Source organism: Capsicum annuum, chromosome 2, assembly GCF_002878395.1.
Source record: "Capsicum annuum cultivar UCD-10X-F1 chromosome 2, UCD10Xv1.1, whole genome shotgun sequence".
Lineage (NCBI taxonomy): Eukaryota > Viridiplantae > Streptophyta > Magnoliopsida > Solanales > Solanaceae > Capsicum > Capsicum annuum.
The window spans coordinates 125,065,720-125,074,373 of record NC_061112.1 but is presented as its reverse complement, the minus strand read 5'-3'; the positions used below and the strand labels follow the sequence as shown (position 1 = coordinate 125,074,373).

At 34.6% G+C, this 8,654-nt stretch overlaps 1 long non-coding RNA gene across 5 annotated transcripts; it reads left to right on the top strand.

Annotated features, from left to right (window-relative positions):
• Positions 1–2,134: 2,134 nt before the first annotated feature.
• LOC107859263 lies at positions 2,135–7,416 on the top strand. Of its 5 annotated transcripts, XR_007052322.1 has the most exons (11): positions 2,135–2,463; positions 3,480–3,651; positions 3,732–3,841; positions 3,955–4,096; positions 4,196–4,306; positions 4,381–4,491; positions 4,617–4,941; positions 5,202–5,264; positions 6,048–6,165; positions 6,254–6,463; positions 7,162–7,416. It is a non-coding gene; the product is annotated as an uncharacterized LOC107859263 (long non-coding RNA). The 5 variants fall into 5 exon arrangements; XR_007052320.1 differs by lacking the exon at positions 5,202–5,264 and having other exon boundaries at positions 2,135–2,511; XR_007052321.1 differs by lacking the exon at positions 5,202–5,264 and having other exon boundaries at positions 2,136–2,463; positions 6,254–6,316.
• The last annotated feature ends 1,238 nt before the right edge of the window (positions 7,417–8,654 follow it).

The following is an 8,654-nucleotide window of genomic DNA, read 5'->3' as shown; positions in this document are numbered from 1 at the left end:
AATGTCACCAATCCTTCATTCAAGACTTAAAAAACGACTTTCCTTCAATTTTCTCTAGTTACAACGATTATCTTCATTTGTTTCAATTTATTCTTTATCTAACGATCAGACTATAAATTGAAATATTACAGTGGGAAAAATGTCATTGTCTGTCGGACGTTATCGTCTCGGACCACAACTTGTAATCATTCAAATTTAATTAGACTTGTTAAAAAGTGATTTAAGCTTGATATTTCTGGCTTTATGTACTGTACCACCGTGATGATAAACAATTATATACATACTATCAATTATTAAGAACTCTATAGCAATTGTTTTTTTTTTTAAATGACTAATCAATTAAGTATTAAAAGATTAATATTCTATATAATAAAGTAAAGTTTGTGTTTGGATAAATTTGAGAGAGCATTGAAATACAAGAACTACAAGGTGATTCAAGGGTAAGGCTAGTAAAACATTTGTTTTACTCTTCAAAAATCTTGATAATAAATTTTATAATTTCAACTTAATTTAAAATAATAATAAAGATTTTGAAAAACATTTAAAAAATTATCTGAAATAAAAAAGAAAAAGTTATCTAATTTTTCAGGAATAATTTAGAATATTAAGTCAAACAATTCAAACTTTATATTAATAAATAAAATTTTAAGAACAATATCCAAGTTAATATATTGAAAACAATGACTAACATCTTATTAACAAGAATTAATAATTATTTTTATTAATAATCATATATTAATATGTAAAGTTAAAAATTATGTGTCTTTTAAAAAAAAAACTATACTAAAAATGACTAATATACAAGAAAAAAAATTTCAAAAAAAAAAGAAACATACAGGTTACAAATACCAAATAGCTTCATCACTGTATCAAAGTTACACAGAGAACAAACAACAAACACAACGGCTGTTAAGCTAAGCTAAAGATAAAAATTCAACATGTGTAGCATCCTTTTAAACACATTACAGTAGTCCTCTACATTATATACCCTGAACTATCAAACTAATTATTGGCTTAGTATTCCTTTTTTGTTATCTGAAGAATCTGAAATTTCTTTTCTGACAAAATTAGTATACACAGTAACATAGGAAAAAGTAATTCTCTATAATGTATAGCCTAAACTATCAATTTGTTTATAGTTTAGCATTCCTTTGTTGTTGTAAAAGTCTGAAATTTCTTTTCCTACCAAAGTTAGTATACACAGCAACATTATTGTCTGAAGAGTCTGAAATTTTTTTTCTAAGAAAGGTAGTGTACATAGCAAGATAGGAAAAAGTAGTCCCTCAACTATATATAGTCTGAACTATTAATCCAGTTATACTTTGTTATTATCTGAAGAGCTTACATAGCAAGATAAGAAAGGTCTACATAATCTAACTTTTAGATAATCTAACTTTAAGCTGCCTTTGCATGTGTACTAGTCCACAATATCTCATCTTTTCAGCATAAAACACTTTTTTATCATTCCCAATTATATGAGCACATTGCACCATACAACAACAAAGATGCACTCATCACTACCCTGGCACAACAAACATGAAACATATGTAATAGAGCTCCGCTTATCTACCATATCCCTTGTTTGCATCTCCTCTACTTGGCCAAAAATAAGATGAAGTTTGCATCTCCTCTACTTGGCCAAAAATAAGATGACTTTTCAACTTCCATGTAGGGCATCATAATTGTTGCATATGATTTTCCTCCATTCTAACTTGGTGTAGTTGATTGTCCCTTAACTTCTGATAAATGCTTAATGACAGTAGAAATATTAGCTTCCCTGCACTATAAAAAATTATCTCTGTTGCAATGAACTTTTAGGAACGCACTATCAAAAATTATCTCTGTTGCAATGAACTTTTAGGAACGACTTCAAAAGCGTTGCTATATAGGATCTATTATAACGATTTCAACAGTTGCAAAAAGAAATATTTTAGTTGATGTTATAACCGTTGCTATTGATATATAACCGTTGCAATAGAATGTCTTATAGCAACGCTTACCTGGAGCGTTGCTATAAAGCCACCTATGACAACACTTAATTGGGGTAAAAAAATTAGTGCAACACTTAAATTTTTTTCCTCCCTAATTTTTCATAAAGTGCGCCAAATTTAATAAAATATATAACAAAAATAAAAATAAATTAAACAAATAATACTGGGGTCAACAAAGAAAAGTTTCAATGACTGCATTTCAAAGGACTGCTCCAAATCGGATACTTTGGGTCTTCGATCTTCACATCAGTGCACCAAATTCACAAATCAGGGCTCCGAAGTGCTCCACTACATCTCAAAATTAACAAAAACTTTGCACCAGGGCCGACTGCATCTCAAATCGGTGCTCCGATCAACTGTTCTGATCGACTACTCCTACTATCGCCCCGACCACAGTGCTCCGATCGACTACTACTCCGACTATGAGTGCTCCGACTTCTTTATATTGAACCCTAGCCGTCTATTGAAACAGGTATTCATGCTTCATGCAGCTTCTCTGATTTGCCGTCTATTGAAACAGGTATTCATGCTTCGTGCAGCTTCTCTGATTTGCGGAAATACTTGCAAAGTGCCATAGGATTTCAGTGCCCTAATTTCTAGCTTCTAACAATATTTTGTGCTTATGGAAAAGACTAAGTTAGAAGCCTAGCTGAGAATTCCTTTTGTAATAGTATTAGGCATGAAAATATCATAATTCAAAGCATGGTATTAATTTGGCTCTCTTTTGTTCTTTATGGTTGGTTCTTTGGAACATTGTTTGTACAATAAGTACGCCAAGAGAAACTATTCCAACAATAAGGCTGAATACAGCACTGTCATTACCTCTCTTACTGCTCAGCTAAGGTACTAATTTGATTGAATTATTATGGTTTGGGGAATCGATTTATTGTTGGTTTCTGTTTTGGAAGTAATCAAGAGGTTAGCTTGATATAGATTATTGTTGGTTTCTGTTTTCTTTCCTTGAGCCGAGGGTCTATCGAAACAGCCTCGCTACCTCTGAGGTAGGGTTAAGATCTATGTAAGCTCTACCCTCCCCAAACTTCACTATATGGGACCACTCGATATGTCATTGTAATCGTCATGATTTTTTTTCTAAGGCTGTATAAAAATTTTGTGACCAACATAGGCTCATGTCTATAGATCAAAATCTGGAGCTTGTGTTGCATTCCTGTCAAACTATGACGCTAAATATTCAGTTCGAGTTATCTTTCAGAATAAGCCATATGATCTTCCTCCGTGGTCCATCATCATTCTTCCTGAATGCAAAACTGCTGTTTATAACACCGCAAGGGCAAGAAAACCGATTATTTTGCTATAATGGCCATGCTTTCTGTGGAACCGATCTTTCATGTTATGTTATATTATACTATATATTTTCTATAACGTAATTTTTCTACAACATCCAAAGAGTACCAAAACAAACTATGTTGTAATGACCGTAGAAGAATTTGGTACCGAGGTTTTAATATCCTCTATGTAATGCTACAGGTTAGCTCCCAAGGATCGTGCATAAAGATGATGCCTGCAGGTGGTGGATTGTGTTGGCAGTCATACAATGAAGAAACACCAACTGCTGGTGACAGACACTTACGGCTAACGGACTATGGGAACAGAAAAACGTCACCAGAGATTCATCAGACTATCTGTGGTACATGACAGAGTGAGCACCTTACATGTTCTTTCTCTTTTCAAGTGACTATATCTGGTTTCCTCGGATAATATTTTTGTTACTTTCTCCAGTGTAAATATATTATCAAATGAAGGATTTCTAAAGAACGGAAAGGACCCTTATCTCACTGTTATGTCGGCTGGTCATGTCTTGCATGTTTTCGTCAATGGAAAACTAGCAGGTAGCGGAAAAAACCACTCTATTCGGGACTATGACAACACGATTTTTTCTAACAAACTACATTTCTTAGTCTGTGCATCTCCTAATTTCTATGTATCATCGAATTTTGGGTAGGAACTGTATATGGGGCATTGGATAATCCAAAACTTACACACAGTGGCAATGTGAAGCTACAAAACTTACACACAGTGGCAATGTGAAGCTAAGAGCTGGTATAAACAAGATTTCTCTTCTCAGTGTTTCCGTTGGTCTCCCGGTTAGTTTTCTACTTCCTGTTTCCCCAATGCTAGCTGTGGGAACTGAACCTTTATTGTAAAGAATCATATAACTTTAATGGTTTTAAAATCCATTTCAGAACGTTGGCGTACATTATGATACGTGGAATGTAGGAGTTCTGGGTCCAGTCACGTTGAGCGGTCTCAATGAGGGGTCAAGAGACTTGGCAAAACAAAAATGGTCCTACAAGGTTTGTTCATATAACCATTAGAACGAAATGTAGAATGTCGATGCTTGAATAATCGATGATTTTCTTGTTCATAGGTTGGTCTAAAAGGAGATTCGCTAAGTCTTCACACCTTAAGTGGCAGTTCTTCTGTTGAATGGGTTCAAGGTTCACTTGTGGCTCAAAAACATCCCCTGACTTGGTACAAGGTATATTTCAGGGCACTTCTAATGTCAACTACTACATATAGAAATGTGTTTATATCGATCTTAAGATGTTGCATAACATGTTGTAGCTCGACAGCGCATAGTTAATAGACTAATACCTTTTCCAGGCAACATTTAACTCGCCTGGACGATTCAACGAGAAGAAATGTCAGACTAACTGTGGACAGCCTTCTCAAAGATGGTAATCGATATCCATAATTCGTACAACACTTAGTGAAGTTAGTACTAGATCAACTTTTCATGGAGAATTTTACACGACAACTCAATCCGATGTTCCATACTCAAGACTTCGCGAAACTGGTAATGTCAAGCATCATGTCCCGCGATCGTGGCTGAAACCAAGTGGAAACCTGTTGGTAGTATTTGAAGAATGGGGTGGTGATCCAATAGGAATTTCTTTAGTAAGAAGATCAAGATAAAGAGCTTGAAAAGGTATGTGTGGTAATCTACTCAACTACGGAGCTTAATAATATATAAAGGCTTAATCCTTAATTGTCTTCCCAATTCTGGAATTATAGAGCAACATGAAAAGTTTGTAGTATAGATTTGAGCATTTTTGGCCGGTGTTTTATAGAGTGCAAGGCATAGATACCCCACTTTCGACAATTGAATTTCGTTTTAGTTGGTGTTGAATAATCTTTGGGAGTTCTTGTTGATTGTGTCCATTGTATTTTTCTTTGTAATATGTTCAGGTTCAAGTGTGTTATGTTGAATGTTCTTCTCTGTCTTTTGCTCAAACTGCTGACTTCTTGGAGGTAAATTCAAGGGATTATGCATCTTGGATGGCAGCAGGGTGGATGCTACAATTTTCTTTAATTATAAACTGGGCAATGTAGTAAAATGCCTATCAATTATGTATTGTTACTAGGAAAATGTAGGAAAATAATAATAATTTTTTTATAAAAAGAAATACTTTTGCCAAGGTTTTAACCATGGCTAATTTTTCTAGTGAATTGTACAAATTAGCCACGGTTCTCGTGTGTCTAATTCAAATTGTTTTTTTTTATCTCCATTAATCAATTTACCCATGGAACAACCGTGACTAAATTTACAAGTAACTGTTGCTATCTAAATGTTACCACGAACGCCAAAACCGTGGCTAAATTACTCGCCATGCCCTTTGTGGGCACGCTAGCAACCGTGGTTAAGTGACCGTGGCTAACATGTATTAGCCACATTTTTTCTAACATTTAGCCGTGGTTTTGCGCGTGGCTAAAATGCTTGTTTTTGGTAGTCTGGATAGTCTGGAATGCATCAAATTCTTAGTAAATAGCCAGACATAACACCATGATGTTATTAGAGTTAATTTCACTGAAGAACATCTGCTTATTCAGTGAAATGATATTTGATTAATATGCTCAGGGAAGCTACATGATTTGGAGCCTTAAAGTTTCCCTGCAGTTAAAACTTCTCCGCACTAAATGTTGATGTTTAAGCGTCATATTTCATTCAATCTTTCTGAAAAGTGGTTTGCTTTCTGCTGGATTCATAATTTTGTGTACTCCGGCATCTGATTGGCTGCCCTTCCAACATTGCAGGTATGCAATTGTTCAGGACATGACTGTTGCTGGTCTTGGTCTGAATAAATTCTGTTATGCTAGGCTTATAGCGGCTCACAAGAATAAGGAACCTGTCACGGATGATATAGCTTCCGAGGTGAGCAACTAGTGCGTCCATGTGTTTTTACAAGTTTTCCATTTTTATAATATCTTAACTTATTTGATTTTGTTATTTCCTGGAGTAGATTATTGAGCTAGTTGAGCAATCCAACGGTTGGTCAGCAGTTGAAGCACTTAGTGACATTCCTGTAAGATCCATGATTGGTGTGACTGAAGAAGAACTTTACAATCTCCCAATTACTGAGTATATTTTTCGGCTTGGTGGATTTTTAAATAGGGAAGTGATAGTTTATCATGTTGCATTTCATGCCTGTGCTGACCTAAAAAATGTGGAGGTACTATACTTGACATCCACTAACATGATCATTTGCTGTGCTTCCGTTTTGCTCTATTAGATATGGCCCAAATCCTTCTGTTTTTCCCTGTAAATTATCCTGCCATACACTTGCCATTCATATATTTAGACGTTCCAATTCAACATGTTGTAAGCATAACACCAAATGCAAGATAAGAGTGTAGTGCATGAGATGAACCACGAGAACAAGCTGGAAGCCTGGTTGTTTTCCTATAGTTACATAACACTATAGGTTGTTTTCCTGGTTGTTGGTCAAGCTGCTGCTCTTACCTGGGAAGAGTTTACTATGACGAGAGTCAAAATAGTTAACTGCTAATTTTGACGATAAAAATTACTATAACATTTATGTTGACCTTATAGAAGTTAGAAAAAATAACTGTTGTGCTATTTTGTCACTTGTGAAGCTATGAGGTGCTTTGTTTCATTGATATCCTATAAGGGTGTTGTTATTTGTTGGTGTTATATGTTAGTCTTTATTCTCCTCTTTTGAAGTCTTTGTGAGTAAAGAGCTTTATTTATTTTCTTTCTTCTTTTGTTTCCTTGCTCGTTATGGTATTATACAAAATTGCCCACCCTCTTTATTTTTTTTATAGTTGTCCTTCCTATGTTCTAAATTGAAATTAAATATGTTGTCATGTAAGTGTTAATTAATTGAAATTATTTATTCATTTTTTATAGGTGTCCAAAATCATGAAGGAGATGAAGAAAGAAGTGATGAAGAAATTGACAACATTTTTGAATTGTTGATAGAGGCTTTAATATCGATCTTTTTGATTTTGAATTTTGTGAAACTTATCGCCACTTGAATTTGATACTATGTGGGAAAACTAAGGATCATTTGACTTCAACATTTTTCTTTTGGGTTTAGATTACTAGTTTGTTGTATATTTTAATTTGGATTATTATTAATGAAAGATTTTGTTGTGGTGTGTATATTTATTTCAATTGGTATTTGAACTGTTAATTGTATTTGAAGTAGTTGGAATAGGTGACAAAAATTGTTGCAATAGATAATTATAATAGTTGCAATAGATTGCAAAAAAATGTTGCAAAAGACCTAAAAAATTGTTGCAATAGGTGTCAAAAAGAGTTGCAATAGATAGTTAAAAATCGTTGCAAAAGATCAATAAGCGTTGCAGTAGGTATCCAAAAATTATTGAAATAAGGTTATTGCAACGCTTTCCCATCATTGTAATATAGTCTACTGCAACGGTTCCTAACCGTCGCTATAGACAATACAAAGCATCGCAATAGGAGGATAGAAAATCCATTGCAATATGTCTATCTATTGCAACGGTTGTCGTAACCGTTGCGATAGACCTATCCTAATGCTCACATACGGAACGCCTGCCTATCTGTTGCGGTAGATCTATGGCAACGATTTTTTAATCTATTGCAATGATTTTTGAACTGTTGCCATAGTACTAATTTCTAGTAGTGCCGCCGCCTCTATAATTATCTTTGCATTTTGGATCCTTTTAATCATCCAAGAAGCTTGGTTCACTTAAGCATTCCATAGGTCATTTCCTTTGTTGTAATAAGCATGAATTCATTGAATCCATAGCTAACCTTTTTCAAGTACAAATTTTAAAAATGTAAGCAACTCTATTCTAATATGTAAGATCTAGGAAATCAAAGCCACCAGCGATTTTAGGACTACACAATCTCTCCTAGACTATCAATGCTTTCTTGTTGGTATCTACCCCTCAAAATCATAGAAAAATCTACATATAGATTCAGTCAGTTTCACCACTTTCTTGGGAGGATAAATATCCCGAGAAAAGGGGACCTCACTCAGATTCAATAAGTATAACAAGCATACAAGAAGTAAGGGTGTATTTGACAACCAAGAACATCCAACAACACAACAATAACGAGATGAACAAGATGACAACAAGAATAACCAGATTTGGATTCCACAACAATAAGATATAATGCTACAAGATTACAAAAGACAAAGGGATAGATAGTGAGACATAAACTACTATAATGACTAAGAACCTAAGTGTAGATGACACACAAAGACCCTTAATGATGATAGTTGGAACACCTACACTCTTCAAAGAGACACAAGAGACACAAGAGAGGACCTCAATCCTTCAAGCACCCCAAGTTCCAAGCAAACAAACAACAAAAGAGATTCTGCCCTAATGTTGTAGCCTAGTTTCGGC